General features: G+C 39.5%; 1 protein-coding gene across 5 annotated transcripts in view; it reads right to left on the reverse strand.

The window, feature by feature from the left end:
* The window catches only part of AKT3 (AKT serine/threonine kinase 3), a 308,783-nt gene that overhangs the window by 213,471 nt on the left and 78,502 nt on the right, over positions 1-16,810 (reverse strand). The gene's annotated exons all lie outside the window — the stretch shown is intronic.

Genomic DNA, 16,810 nt, shown 5'->3' on the forward strand with positions numbered 1-16,810 from the left:
ACATAGGATTCAGTACTATCCATGGTTTCAGTCATTCAGTCGGCATATCCTCCACTAATAAGAGTACTTGCAATAGATGTATTTTGGCATTCTTCTTTACTTTTCATTTTGTATCTAATATTGCACAGAGGGTCATGTAGGAAAGAATAGTTATTTACTATGTCCTCCAGAAACATCAACACTTCATCTATATAAAATTTCTAACCATCTTTATTAAAGTCCCAGGGTATGAAATCTGAGGGGAAGGGTCTCTTTTTCAGATACCTAGAAACCTGTTTTTTGAACCAAATGTTAGCCCTGTATCTAGGAAATTAACACGAATAATATTAACTTCACACATGTACATGACTCTGTTTCTCTTTAAAAAAAAGATTTATTTATTTACTTATTTGAAAGTCAGAATTACAGGGAGAGAGGGTGAGACACAGAGAGGGAGATATTCCATCCTCTGGATCACTCCCCAAACAGCTGCAACAGCCAGCCATAGGTAGGCCAGTCTGAAGCCAGGAATCAGGAGCTTCTTCCAGGTCTTCCCCATGGGTGCAGAGGCCCAAGCACTTGGCCATTTTCCACTGCTTTCCCAGGCACATTAACAAGGAGCTGAATCAGAAGTGGAGCAGCCAGGACTCAAACTGGCACCCATATGGGATACCGGCACCTCAGAAGGCAACTTAACCCGCGGCACCACAGTGCCGGCACCATCTGTCTTTTTTTTTTTTTTTTTTTTTTTTGACAGACAGAGTGGACATGAAAGGTCTTCCTTTGCCATTGGTTCACCCTCCAATGGCCGCCGCGGCCAGTGCGCTGCAGCCGGCGCACCGCGCTGATCCGAAGCCAGGAGCCAGGTGCTTCTCCTGGTCTCCCATGGGGTGCAGGGCCCTAGCACTTGGGCCATCCTCCACTGCACTCCCTGGCCACAGCAGAGAGCTGGCCTGGAAGAGGGGCAACCGGGACAGAATCCAGCGCCCCGACCAGGACTAGAACCCGGTGTGCCAGCACCGCTAGGTGGAGCCTAGCCTGTTGAGCCGCGGCACCGGCCCCATCTTTCTCTCTTTTTATCATCAATAAAGAACACTAGCAGTATGAACTACAGCTGCATTCTTCAAAGACTTCAACGTTTTCTGACCTGTTTCATGAAAACAAATATCGGTATTTTCTGCAGATTTGTTAGTGATTTGTTTCTTTGAATGCTTCTGTTTCCCTCTCTCAAGTCACTACTATGTAAAAAGTGGCACTAGAACAGCTATTTCCAATTACACCAATAAAAAACTATTCCAATAAGGTATTAAGGTACATTCATCATGCTGATATTTTCTAACCTAAAATCAAGTTTTAAAAATGACATATCTATCACACATAATTTTGAAAATTTATAGGTAAGGGGCCAGTGCTGTGGCATAGCGAGAAAAGCCGTCGCCTGCAGTGCCGGCATCCCATATGGGTGCCGGTCAAGTCCCGGCTGCTCCAATTCTGATCTAGCTCTCTGCTATGGCCTTGGAAAGTGGAAGAATGTGTTCCAAGTCCTTGGGCCCCTCTACCCATGTGGGAGACCCAGGAGAAACTCCTGGCTCTTAGCTTTGGATTGGTGCAGCTCTGGCCATTGCGGCCACTTTGGGGGTGAACTTGTAGATGGAAGACCTTTCTCTTTCTCTTTCTCTTTCTCTCTGCTGCTGCCTCTAACTCTGCCTTTCAAATAAATAAATATTTTAAAAATTATAGGTAAGAATATTAAGCTAAATAATAACTAGATGGTAGATAAACAGGGAATCAAAATTTTTCTTTTGTAAGTTTATTGGACATAGTCTTATAAGATACTTATCTAGGTCAATAAGAGTGTTTCATGTTTCCATTGCATACTTCTTACTCATTTTAATTTCCTAACCAATTTTGTCCTACTTAAGAGCATTTCTTTGTGCTACATAGCTCACTTTTCCAAGTTTTCTACTAACTGTTTAAGCAACTGAAGAAAAGAAGAGCAGCACACACGATGGACTATAAAGGACTTCCTACCTTAGTAATCACTCAGGTTAACCACTGGTTTCTTGAACAAAACAAAGGCTAAGAAACAAGCAAATTTACCCTGTTCAGAAAAATTACTTTTGTGCAATTAAAAATGAAAAGAATTGAAAATTAAAATTACTTGAGTTTTCTAAATACATTTCATCCCAATTAAGCTGTAAGTACTCTGTATTCCCAGTATTAAATATTTGTAGATCTTTTTCATACTCCTTGGTCTAATTGGAGTCATGTGCCTCCCTATGATGGCTGCCCATTTACTTTCCCAAAGAGAAAGGTTTTAAAATAGTAAAACTACATAGTTAGGACCCATTCTTAATGCTATGAAAACCATGGATTCCATGTAAATAGTAAATATGAAATTTTGGTGATCAGAAAGCTTAAACATTTGTTTTTATGTTTGTTTCTCATTTGGTAGTAGAGATAGCAAAACAAACTTCTATTTTCCCATCATAAACCTATTTCTCTTCATAAGGATATTCTCTGAGTCCTCGTCTTCAAGAAAGAGAGCAAGCACTCAAAGCCACAGAAATCATGGCTGCAGAAAGAAGCCAAGGGTTCCAGGCTACCTCAAAAACAAACAAAAACATTAGACTAAAATAAATAAAATTTGTAAGTGGACCATCTACTGAAATGAAGCTTTATTAGAGTCTTTAACACAAACTGCAATGACAGACCAAGACTAGCTTGCTACACACCCTATAGAACACAGACACCCTACCATGTAGGAGAAGCCAGGGAGGTGGTTTACAGTTCTTCACTGTCTCTCCCAACTGACACAAAGTAATTTCACTCTTAGTCTATTGGCCAGAAACAGATTATTACAGTCACAACATAACAGCATGCGAAGATGGAAAATGTAAAAGCAGGTGGAAAAGCTGATCTCTGCCTCAGAAAAGTGACTCTCAAATACTGCTCAAGGAAATTGCAAGCTGCGTGTTAAAAGATTAGGTTGTAAGTGACCTCTAAACCACAATTCATTAGATAAATCAATTTCATTATATATATTACAATGTACAGTATCTTTTTCCTGGCAGGAAAAAGCAAATCCTTTGTTTAAACTAATTTTGATAGCTGTGTTTTCCAAAATAGCAATAACTAATCTTAATAACACTAAAAATAACCATGTGAAGTTCATTCTGTGTTTGAAATTCAGAGAGTAGTTTTATTAAGTTGGAATAGATTTTCAAAAAATTTCACAATTTGTCAAATACAGAGATACAGTGACTATGTATATTAGAAAATATCTAATTTTTGATGCCTCTTACTTCACATAAGAAAGCCTAGTTTTTTAAATGCAAGTATCATAAAATAATTTAGTACTACAAATAACAATATATGAAAAATACATAACTTTATTAGTCATCAAAGAAATGTTAACACAACAATGCCATTTCATAACACATCTACCTGAATAATTAAAATGATAAAAACAATCTCAAGTACTGATGAGGATACACAACAAATGAAACTCACAAATTGCTGATGGGAATCTGAAGAACCAACACTTCAGGGAACACCTAGGAGTATCTATAAAAGCTGAATATAATAAGCGTATTCTATAACCCCAGCAATCTCGCTTCTAGATCTATACCCAATACAAATGTGAAGGTACACATCCTGAAAAACATATAGCCCAAAAGTAAAACCACCCATATGCCAAACAGAACAGATAAACTATGGTCTAGACACACAGTGAAAATCTAACAAGCATGAATGAAACAACATGGATAAATCTCACAAATAAAATGATGAACAAAGGAAGCCCTATGATTCCATATTCAAAAACCGGAGAAACTAACACCAAGTACTACTCATAGATGGGGTAGAAGTCGAAGTTCCCCTGACAACTTGGCTAGGCACAGTGTCTCAAGTAGAAGGCAAAGGCTTTATAATTGTTATTTTATTTGGGCACTAATTACATGGTGTATTCACCTTGTAAAAATTCACAGAGCTATATCCTTATGATCTGCTTGCTTGTTTGCATGTTCTCACATTTGAAGGAAAAGGTTACATTAAAAACTGATTACAGGTAGCCAGCGCTGCAGCTCAATAGGCTAATCCTCCGCCTTGCAGTGCCAGTACACGGGGTTCTAGTCCCAGTCGGGGCGCTGGATTCTGTCCCGGTTGCCCCTCTTCCAGGCCAGCTCTCTGCTATGGCCCGGGAGTGCAGTGGAGGATGGCCCAAGTCCTTGGGCCCTGCACGCCATGGAAGACCAGGATAAGCACCTGGCTCCTGGCTTCAGATCAGTGCGGTGCGCCGCCGCAGCGCACTGGCCGCAGCGGCCATTGGAGGGTGAACCAACGGCAAAGGAAGACCTTTCTCTCTGTCTCTCTCTCTCACTGTCCACTCTGTCAAAAAAAAAAAAAAACAAAAAACCCTGATTACAGGTAACAGAATTAGAATCTTGATTTACCTCATTTGGCACCACCCTTACTAGCTTCAAAGGTAATGTTTGAACTGGCTATTCTGATCACCAAGAGAGAATTTCATGTGTGGTAACTGTACTTAGGGATCCTCACTCACTAAAAAACATTAAATTAAATTAAATTAAATTAAGCATTTAAATTCTCCAAACATTATTATTTTCCAAGTAACGGGTGAGGACTTAAAATTTCTTATAATGTCCTTTTTGATGGTCTAAGTTCTAAAACAGAAACATGTAGAGATTTCAGAAAACAGTTTAGGTCTATCCGACTTATGTTACAAAAAAAAAAAAAAAAAACAGGTGCAGTGATTTGCCCAGAGTCACAAAAGTGGTGGTATGGATGGTACTAGCAGACAGCTCCCCAGAAGGAGAACGTATTACTCTGCCCTGTAACCTGTTCTCCTGCCCACTGAATCTGACAGCAAGTATGGAGGTTTTATTATGCAAAAAAATTTCCTATAGCATGCCATTGAAGTTGGATTTAGTTAATTCAAGAGATAAGCACTATGTAAAGTGAGTGTGCGTGCGTGTGTGTGTGTGTGTGTGTGTGTACGCGCGCGCGCACTTTATTGATCTGGAAAACAATTTCCAAAAACCAATGCCTTATGTAGACTTTCAAAAAATTAACATAGCAAAATCTCTACAACTCAAATCAAAATATGAACAAACTGCAATGACACAAATTCCCAATGCAGAATCAAAACAAAAACATCTTTCAGATTCATTGGATTTTTTTTTTTACTTTGCTTTGTTTCTATTTCCAGTTAGCTCTATTTTTGTGTTTACTTTACTAAACTTAAACATAAGTGTATGTTCTCTATATTCTAAAATGTTTCTCCGTATCTTTTTTTCAGCAGTTTTTTAAGATTTATTTATTTATTTGAAGAGCAGTTACAGAGAGGCAGAGGGAGAGGGAGAGGGAGAGGGAGAGGGAGAGGGAGAGGGAGAGGGAGAGAGACAGAGAGAGAGAGAGAGAGAGAGAGAGAGAGAGTGAGTCTTCCATCTGCTGGTTCATTCCCCAGATACCGCAACAGCCAGAGCTGTGCCCACCCGAAGCCAGGAGCCAGGAACATCTTCCAGGTCTCCCACGAGGGTGCAGGGGCACAAGGACTTGGGCCATCTTCTACTGCTTTCCCAGGCTGTGGTGGAATGAGAAGGCCATGCTAAGGTGGCCACTGGCAAGCAAGGGTCAGTTACTCAGGAATGGCTTTGAAACCCACCTGGCAATGGAGCCTGCCTGGCAACAGGCTGTGATTGGATGGCTTTGAAACCCACCTGGCAACGGAACCTGCCTGGCAACAGGCTGTGATTGGATGGATTTGAAACTCATATGGTGAACGGAAACTGCCTGGCAACAGGCTGTGATTGGTTGGGGCATAGAGCGCCCCTTGACCAGATTGGCTGGTCTTGGCTATGTAAGATGTTGTACCAACTGAAATAAACGAGTCTGCCAGCTGCTTGCCTCAAGCCCGCTTTCACCCGACTCCCAGGGTCCGTGTGGTGACTACGCGCCTCTTGCCCCCACCACGCTCCTCCTCTCAGAAACGAATCCACTGCAACATTGTTGAGAAATCAACTGCAACACCAGGCCATAGCAGAGAGCTGGATTGGAAGTGGAGCAGCCAGGATTCAAACTAGCGCCCATATAGAATGCCAGCACTGCAGGCAGTGGCTTCACCCACTAACCAGTGCTGTCCCCTTTTCAGTAATTTAACATCCCTCACTATGTTGGCCTTTCAGTCCTCTGTATTTTCAGATCTTTCTCAATATGTTTGTTATTTTTGATAATACCTAAATCTCATCCTATTTAACTGCAGGACTAAAATGTATTCCATCTTTTTGAGGGTACTTCAAAAAATTCTTGGAAAATTGAAATTAAAAGATATATTTATTTTGGTGCAAAAAAAATTTGAAACTAATGTATAGTTTCTTTTTAAAAAAAAATCATTTATTCACTTGAAAGAGTTACACAGAGAGAGAGAGACAAAGAGAGAGATAAGGTCTTCCATTTGCTGGTTCAATCCCCAGTTAGCTGCAATGGCCGGAGCTGCGCCTATCCGAAGCCAGGAGCTTCTTCCCGGTCTCCCACAAAGATGCAGGGGCCCATGGACTTGGGCCATCTTCTACTGCTTTCCCAGGCCACAGCAGAGAGCAGGATCAGAAGTGGAGCACCCAGGACTCAAACCAGTGCCCATATGGGATACCATCACTGCAGGCGGTGACTTTACCCACTATGCCACATCACCAGCCCCTTGCATAGTTTTTCAAAATGCCTATTCTCATGGATTTTTGAAGATCCTTTATTAGCATAAACTTGGAAAAATTTTATACCAAAATAAACTTATCTTTCAGTCTTACTTTGCATGATCTTCTTGAAGTACCCTTATACATTTCAATGAGCTACACATGTTACATCTTAAGTAATGTCTTTCCTCTAAATAACAGCAATATAAGCAAATATTTGATAAAGTTAAAGTTAGAAGTGTTAGAGAAAATTTTTCAATATAGACAATGCCTTGGCAAACAGTGTGTCACTGAGTTAATAAATCATTCATTGTTACTTGCTTGAATATTTGCTACCCTTATTTTATCAAGAGTACACAGGAAGAAAAGAAGAAACTTCCAAGTTTGAAGAACTAGGTCACAGGTGGAATGCAGACTGAACCTCTGATTCCTGGTATACTTGTATTTTAAACTAACATTCTCTGCAGAAAACAGGAGGAATTCCATGATCTCTGCACATTTAATGATTCCGTATCCAGTAGTTCATTTTATTTTAAGAAATGAGTGTATCAGAGACAATGAAGGAGGGGGTGTCTTTTCCCTTGATCATCTCCAGTATTCATGAATATGCTTAGAATGGAAATAAATCAGGAGGAAAATAGGACAAAGAAGGCATCAGAAATTTTCAGCCCTGTGTTTTACCTCAGAAGAAATCTTATTGTCACTAGGAACATGAACACGAGGGGGGGGTGGGCCAGCACAGGAAAGGCACAACTGCAAGTGGCCACGCTGAGTTCAACAACAATCATCAAAAGGGGCTTTGGGATCTCACCAGCTGCAAAGTTTTTGTATTAGGCTGTGATTCCACTGGGAGGATGGGAGCCCCTAAATAATGATGTCAAAAGGGTTTTTACACGCCCAGGAAGCTATTTCAAGCAAACAAAAATCTACATTTGTTCCTAATGGAGGTTAAGGCCTTTGAGGATTAAAGACGGAGCATGTAGATGGCTATTATCTAAAAAAGTATTGTTCAACATAACAAAGGAATATATTCCTAAAAAGGAGTATCTTTTCACTGTAAAACTCTTCAGAAATGATATGAACTTTCCAGATATGAACAAGAAGTGTCAGAAAGATGCTTTACTTTGAAAGTTATATGGCAACATGAATTTGACAAAAGAGAACTGCAGAGAAATCTCATTACTGGAACATGTAGACACTGTATTTTAATATTTTTATCATATTATGTAATTCATAATGACTGTTCCAACACACTTTGGGGAAAGAATTATGTTCCAGCTTCCACTGACCTCTTACTTTTGTGTTCTGCTTAGTGCACCTCAGCAAATGCAGCATATTTATGCTCATTTGTACAAAAAGCAAAATGATGTTCTTCTAACAGACAATGAAGAGATTAAAGAAAAATATCAGCAACGAACAGATCAAAATATTACCCAACATTTGGTCTTAAAAGTCAATGAGACATTCTTTTTTCGGAGTCAAGAGAAAATCTTACCTGCAATTCTCCAAACAGGTTGCAGTGCATCTGCAACTATCTATTTGCTACCTACTCCGAATAGTGTATTTTTTCTCTTCATTGAAGTTTACCAGGTTTATGCCACAAGTTCTACTCCTGGCCACTTGTTGCAAAGGGCTTTCCTAATTCATAGTTGTTTTTTACACAGATTACAATGATGTCAGCAAACAGGCTCCTTTCCAAATGAAAGGTCTGGTATTACGCTGAAAGGGCCACAAAAAACCACAACAAAATACAAGCTGACTTGTCCATAAACACAACAAAACTCAAAAGGCAAAAAAAGTTCACTTAACATATACTATAGGTTTCTTGTAAACATGACTAGAAACAATTTCAGAGAATAACGAATCACAAGCTACTTAGCTGGCAACGAAATGAGTTCTGCACAAAGCCTGGGATACATGGTTAAACCCATCACATGCAAAAACTGTGACACCGTGCTTCTGCCACCACCACAATCTGCAGATTGCTTTATGTGGAACCCAACAGTTCTAGCAATGCTGTATAATCTCACATCCCTCCTGTGTCAAGTGAAGGAAAAGTTAACACATATAAAAACATAAGGGCATAAACACATGTTGCAAAATGCATAGAATATTTTATCTTGTTTATATATGTTTTAAAGAAATCAACTTGGTTTGTTTGTTGGTTTGCCTGGTTTTCTGCATGCTTGTTTAATAATTATGTTCCACAGTTTGTTTAATAATTACATTGCACAGTCATCCACAATTGTTCAGAGGTTTTGAAAAAATCAAGTTGGAAAAAGTCGTGGGGAGGGAAGAAGTCTGGTTAGCTTTCTAAACATGAGCCCTATATTTGAACATGAAGATAAAAGAGGCAAAACTAAATTGATCAGGATAGAAAACAAGAATCAGATAAAAATTCTTCCTTCTAGTTGAGGACAAAAAGGTGACACAGAGTGACATTTTACACCCACAACTCAGGTGCTGACATGCACAATTTTGCCCACAAAGAAATGAGCCGTTTTATTAGTGCTTATGAAACACCCTTGGGCCAGGGGTTTGGTCCAGCACTTAAGGTGCCACCTGAGCTACCTGCATCCCACATTGGAGGGCCTGGATTTGTATCCCTGCTCTGCTTTCAATTCCACCCTCCTGCTAAGGCGCACATTGGGAGGCAGTAACTGAGGTTTAAGGTTTGGGTCCGTGCCACTCATGTAGGAGACCTGGATCGAGTTCCAAGTTTCCCAGCTTCAGCTTGGCACTGCGTTGGCTATTGCAGGCATTTAAGGAATGAATCATAAAATGGAGTGTATCTGTCTGGGTCTCCCTCTGTCTCTGTCTCTGAAATAAAAAAATATAAAAATAAATAAAATTTTAAAAATTCATTAACCATAATCCATTTAGCAAATAACTAAAATAACATTAAGAAAATAACTCAATAATCTTATATGTAGAAGTTTCATAAAATTGTTAAATTTTAAAGTTCACTAGAAGACTAGTATCAGTGTGATTAGCAAAGTAAGTCAACAATGCAAAGATAGTAGTAATCACATGAACTTTTCAAATTTAAGGGTTTACTTTTGTTCTAAAGGAGGCGTTTTCTGAAAAGTAAGACGCACAGGCCCTTAGAGACTGCCTGTATACACTGTTTGTGTATGTGTATGCGAGTGTGTCTTTCAAAGTCCTGAATCTTCAGTGTGTCAAAGCTAGCCTTAGCATGTGAGTCAGAGTGACATCTAGTGGCAACTCTAACAAACAGTGAGTGTTTGGTACTCCATCTCTTGGAAATAGCATTGCATGAATATTCTACCTCTAATATTTTAAGCTGATTTTTCAATTTCCCCACTACTGAAATTTTTGTTTCCTCCTTTTCCTTAACACCTCTAGTCCTACATCTTCTAGTTCTGCAGTCTACAGGTTTCTGTCTACAAGTCATTTCCTATAGAATCCACGATCAGCCTATGTTTTTCTCATCTTTTTCTTTCACGGTACACATTTTACCAATTTCCACCCCAGGTATATTATATTACCTGTTTTCTGTGTAACTCTTCAGAGTATTCCTCTATTAAATCAGGAGACTGAGCCAAATGAATCCATCATAATTCATGCAACCTTGGGAAATTATTTCATTCATTTCTAGTTGATATGATCATATCATCATCTTTCCAAAGCAGTCATGCCATATCTTCTTTATCCTGTTCAAGCCTTTCTTTATCAAACCCCATCTCTCTCATTTTATAACAATTTCACTTCATAGGAAACATGGAAACCATTAAATGTAAATAACCTCTAACTACCAGCTCTCCATTTCAAAGACTATTTAGAATACCCCCTTTCCTTTATGTCAAAGAAAAACATACATATGTTCCTTTTTAAGGATTAACCCCTTTCCTTGTGTTCATTTTTTTCTGTTATTTATCTCTAGGATTTGGTAATATCAATGACTGTATCTCTCTTTAATCTTTGTAATTTCCCTCTGCATTTTGACTGCTTCCCTAAAACCTATGAGCACATGCTTAAACACACCCTACCTAAAAATTACTTTCTTTAACCTCCTACAATCTTTTTGTCTTCCTCTTGTCAAAAAATAACCAAAAAATCTATAATGATGTCCTCTTTCTCTTCAATATCCATTAATTCTTCAACTTCTAATAATTTGCTTTTCACCATCACTATCTTACTGACACTGGCTTCTAGAAAGTCACCAGTAAGGTCATAAGTGACCTCTTTAATAGCTTCCTTTTGCTGGAATCCTTACATGATGTTGCAATAATTGCTGTCTTACTTGGTTTCTACAATGCAGCCATCCTTTTATTCTATCTCCTTCATGATTCCTTTTTTGCCTATTTTTCCTTTTCATACTATCTAAACGTAAGATGGCCTCATACATTTTGGTAAAAAAGCAGCAGCAGCAGCAGCAATGAAAAAAAAATTTTTTAAAGACTTCACTTATTTATTTGAGAGGCAGAGTTACAGACAGACAGAGGGAGAGACAGAAAAAAGGTCTTCCATCTAATGGTTCACTCTCCAAATGGCCGCAACAGCCAGAGCTGGGCTGATTCAAAGCCAAGAGTCAGGAGCTTCCTCCCGGTCTCCCAGGCAGGTACAGGGACCCAAGCACTTTGGCCATGTTCTACTGATTTCCCAGGGCATTAGCAGAGAACTGGATGGGAAGAGGAGCAGCCAGTACACAAACCAGTGCCCACATGAGGTGCCAGCACTGCAGGCAGAGGCTTAGCCTACTACGCCACAGCGCCAGTCCCACGGAAGTCTTATTCCTTCAGTCAAAGTGATTCAGTTTTAAGTGAACATTAATTTCTCTATAAATTTATCCCAAATTTACATTCTGTTAATCTACCATTCCTTTCCTCAAAATGCTGCTTCAAACCTACTTCATTTAAACCTGCCCTGATAATTTCTAATCATTGTCTCTATCACTGTCCAGTCATTCCTAATTCATTGTCTGTAATGAACTGATTTTTATATTATATTAACATGTATTTTATGTCACCTTTGGATCTGCCCTAACGTCTTTTTAATTCTATATGTTTACTTACAAATACCATGTGCCACTCTATGTATAACCCCCCTCCCCCTTCTCAAATACATACTGTATTTTATGAAGGCAGCAAGCTTCATGCTCTAATTTTCCAATTCTGGGTATTTCTTCAAAATGCCTTGAATTGAAACACTACTCTTCACGTAGCAGTTTCTTAGTACAGTTTATTGATTAAGGCTAGTACTTGAATACCTGGTCAATTTATGAAAAAGAAATGATAAAAATCATATTTTAAAAAAACTTGACTTCCTTTGGCTTTAGCTGTTGGCACTAACATAATCAGAGTATAAACCATAGGAAGTGAGAGAATGCTTAGAAAAAAATTCTAATTCTGAGCTAATTGGACCAATTGTACTTGTGAATGTTGCTCTGTAATTTACAAGAGATCTTCAAAAAGTTCACAGAAACTATGCATCATGAAAAATGTATGCATGGATTCCAAAAAATAAAACTTTGCATCAAAATAAACTTAGCTTTTAATTTCATTTTCCACAATTTTTTTAAAAATTTTGTATTATTTTTATTTGCAAGGCAGAAAGAGACACAGAGAAAAAGATTACTGCTTCACTCCCCAAATACCAAGGCCAACGCTAGGAGCCTAGAACTCAATCCGCCTCTCCTACATGCAAGGCAGGGACCCCATGAGTCACCACCTTCTGCTCCCCCAACCCCGTGCATATTAGCAGGAAGCTGGAATGGAAGCAGAGCTGAGACCTGAACCCAGATACCCTGATATGCAATTCAGGCACCCCAAACAGCATCCTCACCACAGTTCTAAGCATTCACCCTCTATGATCTCTATGAAGCAGCCTCAAAACTTGTGACAGTTCTAATTTACACCCAACAAAATATATTTTTAACCACTTCTCAAAAAGACTATGAAATGGAAGACATATACCTCTAGAAAATTACTAGCAGAACCGTGAATTTCAACACATTTTAAGGATCTATACAACTTTTATAATATGAAGATATTTGCCACAAGGTAAGTTTCAGTCTGAAAAAATATGTTCCTAGACCAAATATGACAGGTTGTTTAAAGAATATGCAAGGTAATGATAAATGATGCAGACATTCTTGCTAAATCCTTGGATTTGGATTTAAGTATCAAAAAGCTTAAATATTATAAGAAACAATATTTTCTCTAAATTTTATGTATGTAACAGTCTCATTTCTTCTTATGAGGAGGGAGTGTGCTATCTTCATGTTTTTAAAGAAACTCTTTTTATTTTCTTTTTCTCCTTAGTCTAGTGAAGAGCGAGTCAGAATGAACCACACAGCAGGGTCATTCTGCTAGGTGGCCCTGTCCACTGCTGTGGGAGGAGAAACACTTTGATCCAGGCAGGGTGTTTGGGGAAGGATGGGATCTGGGGGCCAGGGGTGGGACTGGATAGAAGAGGGCTCAGATTCAGAAATGCAAAACAGAGAAGACAGAAACACTGCTGAATGGACGACCTTTGTCTAGAGGAATAGGCCTGGGGCACACATGAAGAACCAAAACAGGACCCATGGTAACAGGGAAGTGAGGAGGAGGACAGAAAAGCAGAACATGATCAAGGCCGAGGTCTTACGTATCACAGGGTCCTTAGCTCTGGGCCTACAACTGTCTAAAACCACTCAGACTAGCGAATCTACGACTCAAATCAATACCTCACCAAACCAAAATTCTACTAGCTCACAGCCAGTTGCTGAGCTGGGTCAATGTCAAGCATGGGGCGTAAATTGTGCCATCAGAATGGCTCTGTTTTAGTATCGGACACAACCAGATTTTCTGGGTACACCAGAAATCACTAGATGAGAGAACATTTTTAACTAAGAAAAAAACCTTCCCAATTCTTAAAAGTAGGGAGGAAAAGATACAAAAATCAAGCATATGCATCTAAAAGGTGTTATCTAATACAGTGACACAGCATAGCAATTTTAAATAGCCTTGAAATGCTGAATTACTTATAAGAACCACAAACAGAGCTTTCTGAACAGCTTTGATTCTGAAATGAACATTCTTTGTATTTGACGCAATTAATTCAGCCTTTTTTGTGGTCGATGCTATAAATGTTACGAAAATTATGTACTTCCCATGTTCATTACCTAAATTTCACATAATAATAGCTTTGTTAAATTAATTTTTCCCTAAAATAGATAAAACAATTATTCCTTATTAAGGATTAATCACTTGCCAAATTTAATTTTCTAAAACAACCTCATTTCAATTACATACAAATCTTGGATTTAGTATTTTCAACTTCTCAGTTTACTCTTTTACACTCAAATAGATTTTTAAATTTTTAAGTAACAAAAGCATTTTGCATGTATTCCTTTGGTTTTTAAGTGTCTGCAGCCTTTATGTTCACTAATAGCTTAACTCTGAATGCTTTGTTCCAGAGAATAATGCTGGAAACAATTGTTAACTTAGAGAATGCTGTCACAACAATATACCTCAGTTAAACAGGACTAGTTAGTATCAGGTACCCTACCTCTGAATTTAGGCCTTTGGAATGGGTGAGGGAAAGGAAATTTAAGTGTTCATCTCATCTTCTAAGCACAGAATTGGCCATAAGCAGGTATCAGACCCTTGGACTGATTCTACCTCCTTTCTCAATACATACTCTTCTCCCTCATCCTTTTTTATTTCTACTAGTCTTGGGGACTTCATGCTTTTTCCACTGTGTCAGAACATCTTGATTTACCATCACTTCCCCAAATGCCCCGCATCTTTAAATTCAGTCTTTACTCCACCACCATCTGATCTCAGCAGAGAACAAGAAGGCAAACTGCTTCAAAAAAGTAAGTAAAAGAACATGTTCAGGCCAGCGCCGCGGCTCACTAGGCTAATCCTCCGCCTTGCAGTGCTGGCACACCGGGTTCTAGTCCGGGGCGGGGCGCCGGATTCTGTCCTGGTTGCCCCTCTTCCAGGCTAGCTCTCTGCTGTGGCCCGGGAGTGCAGTGGAGGATGGCCCAAGTCCTTGGGCCCTGCACCCCATGGGAGATCAGGATAAGTACCTGGCTCCTGCCATCGGATCAGCGCAGTGCGCCGGCTGCAGCGCGCCGGCCGCGGCAGCCATTGCAGGGTGAACCAACGGCAAAGGAAGACCTTTCTCTCTGTCTCTCTCTCTCACTGTACACTCTGCCTGTCCCCAAAAAAAAAAAAAAAAAAAAAAAAAAAAGAACATGTTCAAATCTTCAAGAAGATAATTAAAATTTTTAGTTAGCACTGACTACTAAAAACTTTATAATTTATAGGATCTTGGGGGAGGACATTTGGAATAGCAGTTAAGGGCCACCTTGTGATGTCTACATCCCATGTTTGAGTCCTGCCTCCACTCTGATTCCAGGTTCCTGCTAATGGGAACCCTGGGAGGCAGCAGGTAATGGCTCAAGTACTTGGGTCTCTGCTACCCATGAAGGAGACACGGACTGAGTTCCAGGTTCCTGCTTTCAATCTGCTCCAGCCCTAGTTGTTACAAGAATTTGGGGAGTGAACCAGCAGATGGAAGATCTCTCTCTCTCTCTGTCTCTCTCTCTCTGCCTTTCTAATAAATAATAAAATTATTAAGAAAGAAAATATGGGGCTGACACTGTAGTGCAGCAGGTGAGGCCGCTGCCTGCAACATTCACATCCCATTTGTGCTCTGGTTTGAGCCCCAGCTGCTCTTTTTCCAATCCAGATCCCTGCTGGTACACTGGGAAAGCAGTGGAGGATGGCTCAAGTCCTTGGGCCCCTGCACCAGTGTGGACACCTGGATGAGGGTCCTGGCTCCTGGCTTTAGCCTGACCCAGTCCTGGCAGTTGCAGCCATTTAGGGAGTGAACCAGTGGGTGTGAGACTTTCTCTCTCTCCCTCTCTCTATTTCTTGCTCTCTGTAACTCTTTCAAATAAATCAATCCTTAAAAATAAATAAATAAATGGTGAGTATCATCCCTTTTTCTACAACAACAACAAAAAAAGGGTGGGGAAGAAAATATGTTCTGAAGTTAAATTCTATGCCATGAAGGCTTGGATTCAAAACCTTCCCACCACAGTGGCTTGCTGTGTATGAAATATTTAGTTCAAGAGATATTTGCCAAATTAATAAACATATCACTGAAGATCCTTCATTAAGGGTGGGAAGGTGGGTGGGAGGGTGGGAGAGTAGAAGAATCACTATGTTCCTAAATTTGTATTTATGAAATGCAAGATGTTTGTATAAGTAAAATAAAAGGTTTTTGGGTTAAACAAAACTTCAATTAATTTATCTCATAAAGGCTTCTTCCTGTTCCTTACCTGCATCTTGCATGTGGATACCAACCCAAAAGAGTGGAAATTAAAGATTATATCTTTGAGGGGCTGGCGCTATGGTGCAGCGGGTTAACACCCTGGCCTGAAGTGCCAGCATCCCATATGGGCACAGGTTCATGACCCGGCTGCTCCAGTTCTGATCCAGCTCTCTGCTATAGTCTGGGAAAGCAGCAGAAGATGGCTCAAGTCCTTGGGCCCCTGCACCCATGTGGGAGACCTGGAAGAAGCTCCTGGCTTAGGATTGGCATAACTCCAGGCACTGCGGCCAATTGAGGAGTGAAACATCAGGTGGAAGATCTCTCTCTCTCTCTCTCTCTCTTCTGTAACTCTGACTTTCAAATAAATAAATAAATCTTTAAAAAAAAAGATTATATCTTTGGAATGTTTCAATTACCAGTATACTGAAAAGAAGGTAAAACCATTTAAGATTTAAATAAGCTTAGTGTTAAGTATATTTTCTATGTTAACAGAATTATAAATTAAATTACTATAAAAACTCTCAGGATTCTCCAAACTATTATTTTATGTAGTATAATTTTATAATAACCTTGGCTTTTAATTTAGCCATTAATTAGGTTCAGAACTAAAGACACCAAAATAAGCCCATATTACAAGCAATTTCACCAAAAAGGTCACAGCATGAGGCTTTATAATCCCAAATTATGCATTATGAAGGTGCCTCTTTTCTTCTTTAAGTCATCAGGCACAGCCAAAAGAGTTAGGAAGCTGCAGGCACAACAGCAGACAACAAGGGGAGCGGTTAAGCTTCATCAAGGCAGTGGCCACAAGGACTAGAAGCCATCATGAT

Source organism: Oryctolagus cuniculus, chromosome 13 (assembly GCF_051225735.1).
Source record: "Oryctolagus cuniculus isolate XC-2025 breed Fujian yellow rabbit chromosome 13, ASM5122573v1, whole genome shotgun sequence".
Lineage (NCBI taxonomy): Eukaryota > Metazoa > Chordata > Mammalia > Lagomorpha > Leporidae > Oryctolagus > Oryctolagus cuniculus.